General features: G+C 41.7%; 1 protein-coding gene and 1 long non-coding RNA gene across 6 annotated transcripts in view; one reads left to right on the top strand and one right to left on the bottom strand.

The window, feature by feature from the left end:
- The window catches only part of BTBD7 (BTB domain containing 7), a 91,091-nt gene that overhangs the window by 41,529 nt on the left and 31,084 nt on the right, over window positions 1-18,478 (top strand). The window lies entirely within an intron of this gene.
- On the bottom strand, window positions 11,706-15,040 carry LOC129634409 (uncharacterized). Its single transcript, XR_008705613.1, has 3 exons — window positions 14,989-15,040; window positions 12,213-12,287; window positions 11,706-11,844 (listed from the first exon to the last, which is right to left on the bottom strand). It is a non-coding gene; the product is annotated as an uncharacterized LOC129634409 (long non-coding RNA).

Raw genomic sequence — 18,478 nt, 5'->3', positions numbered from 1 at the left:
GTTGTAGGAGCCAATCAGACTGGTGTAGGAACAACTCAGAGCAATCTCAGCTGTGAACCTGTTGGGACAGAACTGCTTGGGGGTGGGGGAATTGTGGGCTAGCTGGGTAGGTCACCACTCAGACTGCTTCCAAGCACTTAGCCAGAGAACAGAGGGCTTTGTGCTGAGCAGGCCATTCTTTCCTGGATAGACAAGTATTCCCAGGTCAGTTATTTGACTTTTTCAGCGGCCCCGAGTGAGGAACTCCTTCTTTGCATTGGGCAGTTCCATACCACGCAGGTCTTGATAGAAGACAGAGCCCACCTCCCAGTATTTTCTCAGTCTTCTCTGTGGTCAGGGCTCCACCACATGACCTAGACTTTTTGAATCTAGAGCATTGATGGCACAGAGATTTGGGGACTGTAGAGAATTCTTTCTGGAAGCTTGGTGGGAACAGCAGCACCTAGTGGGAAAGCAGAGAAATCAGTGTCAGTGGCGCCAGTGATGGCGTTCACTGTCCAGGAGCAGTTTTGGCCTGGGTCCCAGGCCACACAGCGCCCTCGCTGGGCTGCTCTGTGCTGTAGCGCTCAGCTCGCAGTCTTCCTTTGTTGTTTGTACTCTGAGCCTGCTCTCCAGCTTTCCCAGCAACTCTGGGCTCACAGTATCCTTTCAGATAAATTCCTTTTCTGTTGAAGCCAACTGAAGTTGTTTTCTGTGGTTGCAGCTTAGAAGCCTAGTTCATAACAGTAACTATATTGAAAGACTAGTGTATAAAATTCCAAAATAAATGACTAGATTGGAAGAGCTTCAGATGAAGGACCAGGTGTTTAATCACTGACTTTACGCAATGACCTTAGAATATACTGCATAAACAGCTCTGAAAACGTGAGAACAGTGAGAATGTATTATTTATTGATTTGTAACTCTTTTAGTAAATACCGACTCTTTAGGGGAACTATAGATTTTCTCATGAACTTTAACAACCCACAGGCCAGTAGAGCTTCTGTTTCCTTTTCATAAATACTGTTGAGTTAGCACCAGCATCTGCATGTATATTCCAGTCAGGGCGTCTTACAGTTGTGTGCTCTAAAATACAGATTTGTTTTTTTCATATTGATCAAAAATGTATTTTTAAGTCTTTGGAATATGAAATTTATGTATAGCTTTAGTTCCAAAATAGCTTCTGAAATGCATTGCCCCTGTTTTTATTTGTAATGCATGTGATTATACTTTATTGAATTAAAACTCTTAACAGAGAAACAACTGAAAGCAATGACCTAATTTTTTCTCTTAGCAACTTGGTCAGATTCCAGGAGTATGTGACTTGAAACAAATACAGAATAACAAAAACTGCCCCCACTCTAATCCATTCCTCCCTCTTCCCATCCTCTCCATTGTCCCCATGTTAACACGCTCCCTTCTGTCTCCATTTGGTTGCTCTGGTAGTTCATTTTGCTTCTCCCTCTAATTGTTTCCTCTTCGGCAGCTTAGTCTGGATATACTTGCTAGAGAACAGTGGAGCTAAGTTAAATACCATCATCAACAGATCAAAGTAGTAAATACAGGTTTCAGTTAAACATGGGATATGGTTGAAGAATTCCTGTTTCAGGAATAGCAGTTCAAATGACTCAAGTTATACATCTTTAATCATAATGAAATTTAGCACTTAACTCAAAATTGTGAATAAGGTTCCAATGTGTAATATTTAAAATATTTAATTCCACATTTTATTTTATAACTCAAACTTGTTCATGCTGCTGCTGCTGCTGCTGCTAAGTCGATTCAGTCGTGTCCGACTCTGTGCGACCCCATAGAGGGCAGCCCACCAAGCTCCCCCGTCCCTGGGATTTTCCAGGCAAGAACACTGGAGTGGGTTGCCATTTCCTTCTCCAAAAACTTGTTCGTATAGACTATAAACTCTTCACCTCTGACCCTCTGCGCACACTGTTCTTTGGTTTTATAATATCTTTGACTTTGTTCACTAAATGTCTAAATTCTGCCCTTGCCTTTAAGACCAAACTCATATTCTACTTCCCGTGTTTTGTCTTAGGCATTTCAAATTAAGTGTTCCTGCTTCTTGCAAACTTCTAAAACACTCCTTTGATCATTCTTTTAGGTTTTTACATCTTCTGACTTGTTTTGAAATTAACCTGTGTAACTTTCCTCTACCAACTTGTATCAACTATATTCTCTAAAGACAAGTTCCAAATCTTGAGTCATCTTTGAATCACCCAAAGAACCTAACACAGGCCTTTGCTCTTGATAGACTCTCAGTTATATATTTTGAATTATCTTTAGTACCCATGCAGACTGCATAACTTTTTCTTTTAAAAAAGGGGAGAGTGTAATCAATGTTTAACCCTAGTTGTAAAAAAAAGAGAGAGAGAACAGTGAGCCTAAATCAAGGAGATAAATATGAAGTATTATTATAAAAATAAATTTAGATGTGGTCTAAATGATGTGTACTTCTGTACTGTTATACTCAGTTTTAAGTTAAATTTCTAATAAAATTGTCTCATCAACTCTTTACTTTCTTGGTCCATGCTGCTGCTAAGTCACAGCAGTCGTGTCCAACCCTGTGCGAGCTTTCCAGGGACTGAAGAGCAATCCCAAAGGTCAATGCCAAAGAACATTAGAACTACCATACAACTGTACTTATTTCACATTCAGTTCAGTCAGTCCCTGCTGCTGGTGCTGCTGCTGCGTCGCTTTCAGTCATGTCCGACTCTGTGCGACCCCATAGACGGCAGCCCACCAGGCTCCCCTGTCCCTGGGATTCTCCAGGCAAGAACACTGGAGTGGGTTGCCATTTCCTTCTCCAATGCATAAAAGTGAAAAGTGAAAGTGAAGTCGCTCAGTCGAGTCCGACTCTTAGCAACCCCATGGACTGCAGCCCACCAGGCTCCTCTGTCCATGGGATTTTCCAGGCAAGAGTACTGGAGTGGGGTGCCATTGCCTTCTCCGGTCAGTCCCTGGAAAACCTTTAATCAAATCCCTCTGGCCCTCAAGGCCAGATTCCCTTGGGATTCCCAGTTCCTTTGTCGGATCCCCAGGCTGGGAATCCTGACTTAGGTTCAGAATGTAACCTTCAACAATAGTATGACAACTTCATTGGTATTGTTGTTCTCCCAGCGGGTATGGGATTTGATTATATCATGATTATGCCTCTCCTACCATCTCACTGCAGCTTCTTCTTTGTCTTTGGATGTAGGGTATCTTTATTAGTGGGTTCCAGCGTCCTCCTGTGGATGGTTGTTCAACAGCTAGTTGAAATTTTGGTGCTCTCGCAAGAGGAGATGAGCATAGGTCCTTCTACTCCACCATCTTGAACTGCAAGCATATGCTGCTTAATGTCATTTTTACAGCAGCCCCATGAAGCTTGCAGAATGGGTCTTCCGTTTGCCCAGAGAGATTCAGAGATACATAACAATGCCCAAATTTAATGGTATTGATATTTTATAAATATGAAGTCTGGAGTTAGATCTGTGTTCTCACACTGCCTCTGCCACATACTAACCATGTAAATTCTGTCTAGGTTCCTCAGCCTGAGCTCATTTATTCCTCTTCATAGAAATGCAGGCACCAAACACTGTGCCTGGATCACAGTTGGGCTTTAACAAATGGTTTTTAAATTTATTTACATTAACTCTTAGTAGACAATTTCTGAAGATAAGCATTGAGTTATTTTCCATACACATCATTTGACAGCACAGTTTCAAGTTTCCAAAGTCTAAAAAGTTTACCAGATTAATTAAGACTTTTTAAAAAACAATGATACAATTGCAAGAAATATCCAATGTTAGATGGCAAAACAGAGCCATTAAAAAAAACGGTACATACAGTGTTCCCTGCGGTGGTGGGCTTTTTGGTGTAAACTCCCATTTTGCTTTGATTCAGTTATAGTCCCTTTTTCTCTTAGAAACACTGAGAAAATGTCCTGAATGGGCCATTTCCTAAAGCCGCAAGTTATTTTTATTTTTCTAACTCTGCCATTGTCAGATTTTGACTACTCCTCTTATGCTTTCTGTTGCCAAGAAGTGCAGAAACTAATGCAGTCTAAGATGCATCTTAGACTGATACATGGAAAACAGGATTTGGAGAGGGTATTAGTAAGTGAGGAAGGAAAATGACAGGAGGAAGAACCTCTGTATTCAACAAGTCTCCTGCCTTTTCAAACTCAGTTTTGAGATAAAAAGTTGCCATTTCTGCCTTAAAACCAAATATTGCACTTAACTCCTAAAAGATCCAAAGTAGAAGAACTCTGACTAGACACAAGCATTCTGTCCACTTCTGGTTTTGGAAGTGGCTGGGAAAACTGTTCTAGAGATTCAGGTAGATTAGAATATTTAGTTGTTACTATGTGCAAAACATTGGGTGAAACTCGTGATGTGTAAGACCTCCCTTAAGCTTTACAGTAGCTTGTCTGGTAACTGCTATCATCCTGCTTGTTTTAGAGATGAGGTGAATAACTTGTTACTTCTCCAAGGCCACGTCTACTGATCAAAAAATGGACTGCAAAACAAACATTTACTGAGCACCAACTCTGTATGAAGTAGTGAAGCTTCTATTATATTTTTTTCCTTTTTTGGGGTGGTGGGGATGGAGGATGGGATCTTAGTTCCACAACCAGGGATCAGATCTGTGCCGCCTGCAGTGGAAAGACAGAGTCCTAACCACTGGAGCACCAGGGAAGTCCCTTTACTTTACACTTTAAGAAACTTTAGACAGTGTGTTCAGTAACACTCATCAAGAAACCGTATTTTCATCTACTACCGCTCCTTTCCCCAAATGCGTATTGATGACAGACTTTGAGCAGTTTTGAGTTTTCTTACAAACCTCTGAATATTTTTGAATGTGTGTGTATATTTCAGTGCATCTCTTGTTCTGTTGTGATATAATAGTACCACACTATACATGTTATCCTATGTCTTGCTTTTTACATACTTAATAAACTTTGGGGAAATGATGTCAGTAAAGAATAGCTACCCGGGCTTCCCTAATGGCTCAGAGGGTAAAGAATCTGCCTGCAATGCGGGAGACCCAGGTTCAATCCCTGAGTTGGGAAGATGCCCTGGAGAAGGGAATGGCAATCCACTCCAGTACTCTTGCCTGGAGAATTCCATGGAGAGAGGAGCCTGGTGGGCTGTCGTCCATGAGGTCGCAAAGAGTTGGACACGATTGAGTGACTAACACTTTATTTTAATAACTATATTTTTGTTTCTAAAAATACAAAGGATGCCCTGATTGGATATTCAGATAGTACAATACAAATAATACAAAAGTTGTTTTAAAAACCCTTTAGACTCACTCCACAGTTAAAAACACTGTTGACGAATAGTACCTATTTATAAATATCTCCTCTTAGAGTGTTAATTTATGGACCTGCTAAAATATTCAGTGAATATAAACTGACTAGAAAGTTCTTGCCTCACAACTATTTTTTCTCATATTTAGATGAAAAGGAGTATCAATTTCTATTATAAGTTTACATGAGCTATCCTCACTAAGTATGTCTCCACGAAGGGGGTAGCTTTGATAAATTACAAGGCTTTGAGCTCTGTTTTTGTTCTCTTCACTAAAACATTTTTATGTTTCATGCTTAGCGTGGACATGTCCATAAGACTTCCAGTAAATGTTTTTACATGTCAAGGCACTTGAAGGTGAAACATCCACACATCTGAAAGTTGTGCCAGAAAACTGAAAACACTGTTTGCACACTTACATGTCTTTGTTTTTAACCAAGTTCCTCTTCAACCGTAATAGGCTCCTGAAGTGGGTTTGATTTAATAACTGTTTTCACTGTCAGAGTTACGTCCTATTAACGTTTCCATTGAAGAACAATGCTGGTACTTCCACGGCAGTCCAGTGGTTAAGACTCTGTGATTCCACTGCACGGCGGTGCTGGTTCTTTCCCTGGTTGGGAAATCAAGATCCCACATGCCACATGGCTTGGCCCCCAAAAAAAAGACAGTACTGAATTTTGGAACCTGATTCACGGAACTATTTGTAGAAAATAGATGGGCATCATATTGGTTTTCTAAACCTTGATATCTTTCTGAGCTTATATCTAATGAGCTTGTATCTAATTGTGAAAGGTTCAGAAATGTATGATTAATTGCTTTTTTTATGCCTCATCTCAAATTCTGGATTGATAGTTTTTGTTTGTAAGTGTAAGTAAAAGTATTAAGTATCTGAAGTCTTCAGTGGTGTGAACCCCCTCCTAACCTACCTTTTAATTATCAGATTTTTAGAAGTACTAAGTTAAATAGAAGTAGACAGAATGTTGTAAACCTGATCATCGCAATAGGTCTGTAAACCTGAGAGAATAACAGCTGCCTGAGCTTTCAAAGGTAAAAATGGAACATTGTGGAGGGAGGGAGGAATAGAACCTTGATTCCAGTGGATCTTTCTGTAGAATTAGCACTGTGATTCCTAGACTTACTCATTTAGCAAACACTTACTGAGCTCTTACTGTATGCCAGGCTCTGAGAGTAAAGTAATAAATTAGATAGTCTGGTGGTGGGTGCCAGTAGGCAGTTCCAATGTGTAAATGCCCTAATAGAGTAAAGCCCTGAACAGTAGGGAGCACATAGGAAGAGAGAAGTCCTAACCTCAATATATGGAGTTAGGGAAGGAGGGATGGTATCTAGAAGAACTGTACAGAGAAGTTGTGACCTGGAGAATGAATAGGAGTTAAGTAAAGATTGGAGATAAAGAGGCCCATATCAAGCAGAAGGAACTTCAGGTGGCAAGGTCTAAAGATAAGTGACAGCGCTTCTGGTTTTGGCGGGGAGGTTGTAGGGGTTGCAGAGATGAGACAGAGGTATGATGTGGCAAGAAATGAGGCTGTAGCAACCAGCACAGCTAAGTAATAAAGAACTTGGTATACCACGCTGAGACGTTTGGTTTTATCCTGAGCATGTGACCTGATTAAATTTATATTTTCTGAAAGATCTCTTTGGTTGCAGCATGCAGGTGGAGACCATCAGAACTGTTCCAGAAATAGTGTTTTTATTTTAAATGTATACTTTCTTTAAGCATATAAAATCTGTATAAGATCAGATCAGTCGCTCAGTCATGTCCAACTCTTTGCGACCCCATGAATCGCAGCACACCAGGCCTCCCTGTCCATCACCAACTCCCAGAGTTCACTCAGATTCACGTCCATCTAGTCAGTGATGCCATCCAGCCATCTCATCCTCTGTCATCCCCTTCTCCTCCTGCCCCCAATCCCTCCCAGCATCAGAGTCTTTTCCAATGAGTCAACTCTTCGCATGAGGTGGCCAAAGTACTGGAGTTTCAGCTTCAGCATCATTCCTTCCAAAGAAATCCCAGGGCTGATCTCCTTCAGAATGGACTGGTTGGATCTCCTTGCAGTCCAAGGGACTCTCAAGAGTCTTCTCCAACACCACAGTTCAAAAGCATCAGTTCTTCGGCGCTCAGCCTTCTTCACAGTCCAACTCACATCCATACATGACCACAGGAAAAACCATAGCCTTGACGAGACGAACCTTTGTTGGCAAAGTAATGTCTCTGCTTTTCAATATGCTGTCTAGGTTGGTCATAACTTTCCTTCCAGGGAGTAAGCGTCTTTTAATTTCATGGCTGCAGTCACCATCTTAGTGATTTTGGAGCCCAGAAAAATAAAGTCTGACACTGTTTTTACTGTTTCCCCATCGATTTCCCATGAAGTGATGGGACCGGATGCCATGATCTTTGTTTTCTGAATGTTGAGCTTTAAGCCAGCTTTTTCACTCTCCTCTTTCACTTTCATCAAGAGGCTTTTTAGTTCCTCTTCACTTTCTGCTATAAGGGTGGTGTCATCTGCATATCTGAGGTTATTGATATTTCTCCCGGCAATCTTGATTCCAGCTTGTGTTTCTTCCAGTCCAGCGTTTCTCATGATGTACTCTGCATATAAGTTAAATAAACAGGGTGACAATATACAGCCTTGATGTACTCCTTTCCCAATTTGGAACCAGTCTGTTGTTCCATGTCCAGTTCTAACTATTGCTTCCTGACCTGCATACAAATTTCTCAAGAGGCAGATCAGGTGGTCTGGTATTCCCATCTCTTTCAGAATTTTCCACAGTTGATTGTGATCCACACAGTCAAAGGCTTTGGCATAGTCAATAAAGCAGAAATAGATGCTTTTCTGGAACTCTCTTGCCTTTTCCATGATCCAGTGGATGTTGGCAATTTGATCTCTGGTTCCTCTGCCTTTTCTAAAACCAGCTTGAACATCAGGAGGTTCATGGTTCACATATTGCTGAAGCCTGGCTTGGAGAATTTTGAGCATTACTTTACTAGCGTGTGAGATGAGTGCAATTGTGCGGTAGTATGAGCATTCTTTGGCATTGCCTTTCTTTGGGATTGGAATGAAAACTGACCTTTTCCAGTCCTGTGGCCACTGCTGAGTTTTCCAAATTTGCTGGCATATTGAGTGTAGCACTTTCACAGCATCATCTTTTAGGATTTGGAATAGCTCAACTGGAATTCCATCACCTCCACTAGCTTTGTTTGTAATGATGCTTTCTAAGGCCCACTTGACTTCACATTCCAGGATGTCTGGCTCTAGGTCAGTGATCACACCATCGTGATTATCTGGGTCGTGAAGATCTTTTTTGTACAGTTCTTCTGTGTATTCTTGCCATCTCTTCTTAATATCTTCTGCTTCTGTTAGGTCCATACCATTTCTGTCCTTTACCGAGCCCATCTTTGCATGAAATGTTCCTTTGGTATCTCTGATTTTCCTGAAGAGATCCCTAGTCTTTCCCATTCTGTTATTTTCCTCTATTTCTTTGCATTATTCGCTGAGGAAAGCTTTCTTATCTCTTCTTGCTATTCTTTGGAACTCTGCATTCAGATGTTTATATGTTTCCTTTTTTCCTTTGCTTTTCGCTTCTCTTCTTTTCACAGCTATTTGTAAGGCCTCCCCAGACAGCCATTTTGCTTTTTTGCATTTCTTTTCCATGGGAATGGTCTTGATCCCTGTCTCCTGTACAATCTCATGAACCTCATTCCATAGTTCATCAGGCACTCTATCTATCAGATCTAGGCCCTTAAATCTATTTCTCACTTCCACTGTATAATCATAAGGGATTTGATTTAGGTCATACCTGAATGGTCTAGTGGTTTTCCCTGCTTTCTTCAATTTAAGTCTGCATTTGGCAATAAGGAGTTCATGGTCTGAGCCACAGTCAGCTCCTGGCCTTGTTTTTTCTGACTGTATAGAGCTTCTCCATCTTTGGCTGCAAAGAATATAATCAGTCTGATTTCGGTGTTGACCATCTGGTGATGTCCATGTATGGAGTCTTCTCTTGTGTTGTTGGAAGAGGGTGTTTGCTATGACCAGTGCATTTTCTTGGCAAAACTCTATTAGTCTTTTCCCTGCTTCACTCCGTATTCCAAGGCCAAATTTGCCTGTTACTCCAGGTGTTTCTTGACTTCCTACTTTTGCATTCCAGTCCTCTATAATGAAAAGGACATCTTTTTTGGGTGTTAGTTCTAAAAGGTCTCGTAGGTCTTCATAGAACTGTTCAACTTCAGCTTCTTCAGTGTTACTGGTTGGGGCATAGACTTGGATTACTGTGATATTGAATGGTTTGCCTTGGAAACGAACAGAGATCACTCTGTCATGTTTGAGATTGCATCCAAGTACTGCATTTCGGACTCTTTTGTTGACCATGATGGCCACTCCATTTCTTCTGAGGGATTCCTGCCCGCAGTAGTAGATATAATGGTCATCTGAGTTAAATTCACCCATTCCAGTCCATTTCAGTTCGCTGATTCCTAGAATGTCGACATTTACTCTTGCCATCTCGTGTTTGACCACTTCCAATTTGCCTTGATTCATGGACCAGGTTCCTATGCAATATTGCTCTTTACAGCATCGGACGTTGCTTCTATCACCAGTCACATCCACAGCTGGGTAGTGTTTTTGCTTTGGCTCCATCCCTTCATTCTTTCTGGAGTTATTTCTCCAGTAGCATATTGGGCACCTACTGACCTGGGGAGTTTCTCTTTCAGTATCCTATCATTTTGCCTTTTCATACTGTTCATGGGGTTCTCAAGGCAAGAATACTGTATAAATTACACATCAAAAATCACTATTCTTTTTAAAAATTCCATACTCTATTTAATGTGTTATTCAGTAGAATTTTTTTGAACACCTATTTTTTTGCCAGGTATTGTGTAAGCTTTCAGTTCATATTGTCCTTTGTGGTAGGTGTTATGTCTATTTTACAGATAAACTGAGGCTTGAAAATACTGTCACTGGAGGTTACAACTAGAAAGTGTTAAGGCCAAGATTTGAATCCTGGGTTTTCAACTCTAGACCTATTGTTTTCTATTTGAAGGGGAAAGAGAATAAGATTTCTGTAAGTGGAAGTCATCTGTGAGGTGCATTGTTTCAAATGGAGCACACGATTATACTGAGGAGATAACTAAACCAGTAGATATCAAAAACTTTTCTAAAAATCATTAATTACATGTCTCTCCCTCAAACGCTTTGGATTTTTCCCTTATTATGCTGATAGAATTAAGGATACTAACTTACTATTTTGTTACTAGTGGGAAAATGGTTTAAGAATAATAAACAAGTTCAGTTCAGTTCATTCGCTCAGCCCTGTCCGACTCTGCAACCCCATGGACTGCAGCACGCCAGGCCTCCCTGTCCCTCACCAACTCCCAGAGTCCACCCAAACCCATGTCATTGAGTCAGTGATGCCATCCAAACATCTCATCCTCTGTCATCCCCTTCTCCTCCTGCCTTCAATCTTTCCCTGCATCAGGGTCTTTTCCAAGGAGTCAGTTCTTCGCATCAAGTGGCCAAAGTATTGGAGTTTCAGCATCAGTCCTTCCAGTGAATATTCAGGACTTATTTCCTTTAGGATGGACTGGCTAGATCTCCTTGCAGTCCAAGGGACTCTCATGAGTCTTCTCCAATATTAGTTCTTCAGTGCTTACCTTTTTCATAGTCCAACTCTCACATCTGTACATAACTACTGGAAAAAGCATAACTTTGACTAGATCGACTTTCATTGGCAAAATAATGTCTCTGCTATTTAATATGCTGTCTATGTTGGTCATAGCTTTTCTCCCAAGGAGTAAGCGTCTTTTAATTTCATGGCTGCAGTCAACATCTGCAGTGATTTTGGAGCCCACTATTTCCATCGTTTCCCCATCTATTTGCTGTGAAGTGATGGGTATAAACAATCTATTTGCCATGAAGTGATGGGGTAATAAACAAGGTATAGGTATAAAGGGGTATTTTTTGTTTTTAGATAAAAAGGAATGAACCTCTGAGTTTTTCACATATTGAGTACTAGGGTTGATTTTATGTAGCATTTTAACAAGTGATCTGTGAGAGACCCCAATACATTTAGGTTGTCACTGGCCATTTCTGTTCCCTTTATGATCTTTGCTCTGCTCTCTTAAGATTGTGCTCGTTTCCTACCCTCTCTCACCCCCACAGATCCCTGTACTTGCTTTTGAATTAGAATACCCCAGTACAGTGGATGCCCTCTTCAAGAAAAGCTAATTACAGTAACTGTTGTTCAGTTGTTAAGTCGTGTCCATCTCTTTGCGAACCATGGACTGCAACGCACCAATTATAGTAATAGCTGCTACTTATTTAATGTGTATCATAAGTTAATGTGCTAAGTGCTCTGTGTATATTATTTAATCCTCAAAATAACCCGATGAGGTAGGATTAAGAAACATTTTTTCAGATGAGGAAACAGGCAGAATTTCACACATCACACAGCTATAGGGAGTTGGGATTGGGTCTCAGATCATGGTGTTGGGTCTCGTATCAGTCTGACTCTAGTGGTGTGTCATGACGTCTCTCTTCCAGATAGATGCCTGAACAAAAGAACATATGTTAATTTCGAGGAATTTCAGGCATCCTGTAGATCCCAGAATTAGATCTCCTTGCATTTTAATTTAGCAGAGGCTTATATACAGTATCTGTGTCAAGAGAACAGACATCCCCATGACTGCTTTTCCCTTTCATTATGCTATTTTCACCCCCCAAAATACCAAAGAATAAATAATTTAAAATGTCATATTAGAATTAATAGTATAAACATTAGAGAAATACATATCTGTATTTAACTACATATCTTAGAGATTCTTGGTCTTTTTTGTTTGTTTCCTTTCGTGGTAAAAAGAGAACCCTTCAGTCTTTTATCACTTGCTGCCTGTGTGCTTTAGCCTCCTCCTCTAGTTACCAAAGTTGTTGCGTAGATATTTTCAGCTTCTTTCACATCTTTGTCTGTTTTTCCCTCTCCCATAGCTTGGCAGACCTGTAAGAGTGAAGAGTACCAGCACTATTTGTATATTTTCACACACAAGCAACGTGAATCTCAGTGATTTGTGTCTTCCGCATCAAAAGGGAGTCATGTTCTCAGAGCAGAGAACCTTCTGATTTCCCTCCCACTATTTGCTTGCATTTTGTGGACAGTGATTGATTTTATGTTGAACCCTGAGGGAAGGGACTCCTGGCACCTTCACTAGCCTGGTGTGGTTTTTTTTTTGTTTTTTTTGTTTTTATTTTTTGAATAGATAATACATTCAAATGGAGCAGAATTCAAAAGGGGACTCATCAGAACGTCTCCTGCCCTCTCAACTTTCTGTTCCCCAGAGACTAGAGACTTTTTACCCTGCCAGCTTTGAAGAAGTCACCTTTTGTGTTGTATAATGGCCTGTTGAGTGGACCACGTGGAAAGAACTGCAGGCAGCCTCTTGGAGGAGATTGTGAACCCTCAGCTAATAGCCAGCAAGAAGCTGGGCCTTTAGTTATACGGCGGCAAGGAAACGATTTTTGCCAGCAACCTGAATGAACTTGGAAGCAAATTCTTCCCTAATTGAGAATGTGAACCTAGTTGACACCTTGATTGCAGCCTTAGGAAACCCTGAGGACCCGGTGACCTGTGCCCAGACTCCTGACCCACAGAAAATATGAGATGATTTGTTTGTTGATTTAACCCACTATGTTTGTGATCATTTGTTGTATAGCAACAGAAAACAAATAGATTAATCTTCTGACTTTCATAGGGTAGAATGATTTAATATCAACAATTTCATGTGATTTAACTTAATTAGAGGAGAGCAGTAATTTAAATCCAATTTACCACAGAGCCTTCAAGGTGCTAACCAGCCGCACCTCTATAAAAGACTCAGTTCAGGAAAGATGATACAATTAGCCACAATCCCAGCTTCTGCAGTTGGGTAGAGGCTTTAATTGATATTCTCATCATAACTGTATCACTCGGGTTTCAGTCAGGGAAGCTGAGCAACACTGACTTATGGGGTAAGGGAATCATTTTAGGAATTGGTCCTTATACAGTTGTGGGAGAAGCTGGGGCAGTGAAGGCCTGCTGTGGTGGAGGGGGTTGGACCCAAAGGAGTTAACAACCAGTCAACCTGGGAAGCCAAGGATGTCGAGGCAGTTGGGTGGGGCTGCACAGGGGACAGTGGCCTATCTGTGGGTCTGCAGCCAAGCATCTGGTGGTGGCCTGGGGCCAGGGTTGTCACCAAAGCTGCAGTTGGGAGGGAGAGCTGGATGCGGATTGCAGAGAGCAAGGAACAGCTAGAATCCACGGGCACCTCCGTGTCTGCCTTTCACCACATCTAGCTTCAGTGATTTTTAGAGAGTGATGGCTGCTGCTGCTTCCTTTCACATCACACATTTCTGTTTTGGTCAGCTTTTGGGATAATTGTGCAAAAGAGTTTTAGCTTAGAGAAGTATAAACAGTACAGATCATCACAGTCTCCGTCCTTCCTCACTGCACCTAGATTTTCTTCCTGCTTTGCCAACATTTCACCAGGTCTAGATAGCCTACCAGGTGAGAGGACCCAGACCTTCATCCCAGAAATATCTGCAATTGCCCAGTTCCGTTATCACTTAGCAGAGAAGCACCAAAAGGTGCTGCAGTTGAGTCCCTTGGATTCTGGAAGCGCACCTTCTTGCTCCTGTTGTCCTGCCCCACACCTCGCAGCCTGGCCCAGGACTCTCAGTAAGCACTCCCACAGTATTTACATCCAGGTCGTGCAGTTCTTTGGGTGTATGTGCTCTTTCTTCCCAGAACAGGGACTGTACTTTCTCCCTCAAACTGTGATTATGCTTGAACAGATCTTGATTTTTGGTCTTGAGCTAGTGAGAGGAGGCTGGGGCAGATACCGAAGAGGACAGCATTGTCTTTTCAGGCACCTTCAGGATCTTCTGGCAAGAGAAGGCTGCTGTCCTCTAGCAGGGAGTTGGGAGCAGGGTGCTGCTTCTCCCACCCTGGAAAGTCCAGGTGAATCTTGGGGCTTAGCATTCCTCATCCACCAAATAGCCCCTTTCAAGGTTTCTGTGTCCAGCTCTTCCTCTCAGGATCCACATTTTGTCATAGGTTTGTCAAGATTTTGTTCAGATCTTCTTCATAGATCTAATAAAATTAAATCTTGAGCCTAAGTTTTGGCAGTCTTTTCTACAGCTCTAGGAAGTAAGGGTATCTTTGAACACCAATCTAGAAGTTTCCTTGTTTTGACAGAATTCTTAGGCTTCAAGAGTGACTGTCATCTTCTTTTTTCATGACTTTTAAGCCAGCCAGCACCAGGTCCTTAGAATCACTCATGTTTCCATTCAAGTGCAGCCACAACCACTGCTGCTAAACTAACACTTCCCTTAGTGAAGAATCTTAGTATTGTCACACTGCAGCAGGCAGGGGTTGTCACCATCCCACTTGCCACTAGGAGTGGGGTCCTCTTTGCCATCTTACCAGGGAATGACCTAGTTCCAGAATCTTTCTCAAGAATTTTATTTCCTGGAGCCACTTGTCTTACTATCATAGTGTGGGTGTCCCCTCCCATTCCCCCATAGCCTGTGCTGAAACAGCCTAAAACAAAGGCTTGCTTGCAGGAAGTTATTTGGTAAGGAATCCCATGAACAGGGGAGAATTGGGGGGAATGAAACCAGGGAGGAGGAAAAGCAGCAGAAGAGTGGCCCGTAGTGTTGGTTACCAGTGGAGGTTATGGGGCTTCAAGCCTGCCAGGAGCTTCGAGGAATTTTGTACAGTCTTCTTTAGCATGGTCCTCCTGAAAGACGGCAGAGAAGCATTTATCTAACCAGCTGTCAGGTGCTGCAGGGTCCCGGGACTAGCAGTGAAAAGCACCAAGGCATAGATCGACTTGTCTTCTCACCCACATGTCTGATGCTCATTTCTGCCTTGGATCTGGAATTCTGGTTGCCTTTTTAAAACAGATGTACAGGGATGATGTGTTGATAGTGATATCTTAGAAAGCAAACCTTTCAACGGTGTGATCATTGTGGATTAGAATACTGAAGGCATGGAGACAGTCGGAAGCTTTTCTATAATTAAGGTGTGAAGTATGGAGCATTTGAACCAAGGTGGTGTTGATAGAAAGCAAAACTAACCAAATTGTGTTTTTGAAGGAAGAATCAGAAACATTAACTAGTTTGTTTCATGTGTGTATATGAGGGAGAGAGAGAAAGGAGGGTGAATTGGCACAGCGGACTGAAGATTTCTTGCCTAGGAGAAGCATAGTGCTCGTGGACAGGTTGAAAGTGAAAGTGTTGGTTGCTCAGAGTCATGCACGACTGTTTGCAGCCCCACAGACTGTAGCCCAGTAGGCTTCTCTGTCCATGAAATTCTCCAGGCAAGAATACTGGAGTGGGTTGCCATTTCCTACTCCAGGGGATCTTCCCAACCCAAGGATTGAACCCAGGTCTCCTGCATTGCAGGCAGATTCTTTATTGACTGAGCCACTAGGGAAGCCCCATGGACACATGGGCTCCTGAGTATTTTTAACATGATCCTCAGAACTCTGATGGCATTATTTCATCTTGGATATAAGAAAATGAGACTAACAGAGCGTGGGATGCTTTGATCCAGCACTTACCACTGGATGATAAGTGAGAGCCAAGAGTTAGTGGTATAATTACCTGAATTCAGAACCTTCAGTGCTCTATCTACTACTTCATGCTGCTGTCACTTCCCACTTGTTTCATAATTCCTTTCCTTAGGATTTGGAATCAGTCCCATACAGTTTAGCAGGAAAGAATTGAAGCAGCTTTTTTCTCGAGCCTATCTGCACTTGAAGTCTTAATTCTAACTCTGGTGCCACTGAAGAGTCACCACTGAAGTGCCTGCTCTAAGGCCAGCCTTCCTCTAACCTTACCATATTGCTTTATGTCATGGAGCAAGCCGTGATCTCCTCCATAATTCCTCTTCTTTCTTCCCCCTTGTCTATTTCTTTCTTCCTCTTCCCACCTCTAACCCAATATGAAATTCTAAATCTGGAAGCCACTTATATATTTTCTGATGGCTATAAGCCAATGAAAAGGTTTCCCACTGATAACTGGTGAAACATGTATGACGATGTACCTGGGAGTAATGAAGAGTATGAGAGCAGCAGTAAAGACAGATCCTGACAGCATATTCAGAAAATCTGTCAACATCGAAGTATATTTTGGTTATCAGAGGTACATGGTGAGGAGAAAAACAAAAATGTTCATAATAAAAACAGAAAATGGCCCTATTTAACATGCAGAGTAACACTCATTGGTATCACTAAATGTCTAATTGTTTTACTTCTTTGTATTTCTGCCTTGATCATTCATGTTATGTAGCTCAAATTTTTGAAAAGAAGCATTTCTGCCATCATTAAGGATTAGAAAGAAAATATTCTGGTGAAAGAGAGTAGAAGAAAAGGATTAAAAAAATAGGAGATGGATCTATAAAATGGAGTTATCACAGAAGCACAAAAGAACTGTAAAATGTTTACTTCATACTCTCTGCCAACCTCACAACATCATTCAAGATCTCCTACCTGAGCAGAATACATGGGCATCTTTGAGATGTAAATGTCTAGGCTCCAGATGAGTTTTTCTGTTATGAGGAAATTGCTAAAAGCTTTTGATTCATCCAAAAAGTTCTCTGGTTTATTAGTCAGCCATTGCTATATAACAACAACCAGGGAATTTCAGTGGCATTTAACAAAAAACATGTTTCTCACAAATTTCCAGGTGAGCTTAAATCAGAGATTTAGGTTTGCAGCAGCTGGGGTCACTCTGACGGCCACCATGGTTGAGTAGGACTGGCAGTTCTGTTCCCACTGCTGCTCACTTTCCTCCTGGGACCAACAGACTAGCTCTGTGTGTTCTTAACATGGCGGTGGCAGGAGGCAAGTGGACAAGCCCAGTTCCCAAAAGTACTTTTGAAGCCTTTGGTCATATCACATTCACTAGCATTTAATTGGGCTTCCATGATAGCTCAGTTGGTAAAGAATCTGCCTGCAACGCAGGAGACCCTGTTTCAATTCCTGGGTCAGAAAGATCCACTGGATAAGGGATAGGCTATCCACTCCAGTATTCTTGGGCTTCCCTTGTGGCTCAGCTGGTAAAGAATCCGCCTGCAATGTAGGAGACCAGGGTTTGATCCCTGGGTTGGGAAGATTTCCCTGGAGAAGGGAAAAGCTACCCACTCCAGTATTCTGGCCTGGAGAATTCCAAATATTTAATTGGTCAAACCTGATCTCACAGCCAGTTCCAAAGTCTTGTTGCCGGGAAGTAACACTCTGCCCATTGAGGGGTGGTGGGGATCAGAAGGCTGGCAGTAGGGACTATGTCTAAACAGTAATCTAGCATGTGTGGACAATAGTCTCATAAGCTCTAAACTTCTAGTTTAAGAAGATAAAGTAGTCATTCTGTGTTATTTAGTTTTATTTAAAGAAATAGATGTAGTATTTTGTCTGCAGTGAGGCAGTGTAGTCAGTGAGTTCTATAGGGAAGAGCAAACATGCCCTCTGGAAGTTAATTAGGACCAAATGGGAAGAAACAGTCTGACTTCCATATATCCTGAAACTGACAGAGGGGAAAGGATTTTAGATAGAATGGTGCTACTCCCTGTTCAGCACTGTTCTAAGTGGTGTGTGGCTCACAACAAACTGGAAAATTCTTCAAGAGATGGGAATACCAGACCACCTGACCTGCCTCCTGAGAAATCTGTATGCAGGTCAAGAAGCAACAATTAGAACCGGACATGGAACCATGGACTGGTTCCAGATTGGGAAAGGAGTATGTCAAGGCTGTATATTGCCACCCTGTATAAGTTATTTAACTTATATGCAGAATACATCATATGAAATGCCAGACTGTATGAAGAACAAGCTGGAATCAAGATTGCTGGGAGAAGTATCAATAACCTCAGATATGAAGATGACACCACCCTTATGGCAGAAAACAAAGAAGAACTAAAGAGCCTCTTGATAAAGGTGAAAGAGGAGAGTGAAAAAGCTGGCTTAAAACTCAACATTCAGAAAACTTAAGATCATGGCGTCCAATCCCATCACTTGATGACAAATAGATGGGAAACAGTGAGAGACTTTATTTTTGGGGGGAAAGGGGGCTCCAAAATCACTGCAGATGGTGACTGCAGCCATGAAATTCAAAGGCACTTCCTCCTTGGAAGAAAAACTATGACCAACCTAG

This window comes from Bubalus kerabau, chromosome 19 (assembly GCF_029407905.1).
Source record: "Bubalus kerabau isolate K-KA32 ecotype Philippines breed swamp buffalo chromosome 19, PCC_UOA_SB_1v2, whole genome shotgun sequence".
NCBI lineage: Eukaryota > Metazoa > Chordata > Mammalia > Artiodactyla > Bovidae > Bubalus > Bubalus kerabau.
Note: the sequence above shows the minus strand (reverse complement) of the source record. Positions and strands in the feature narration are given on the sequence as shown.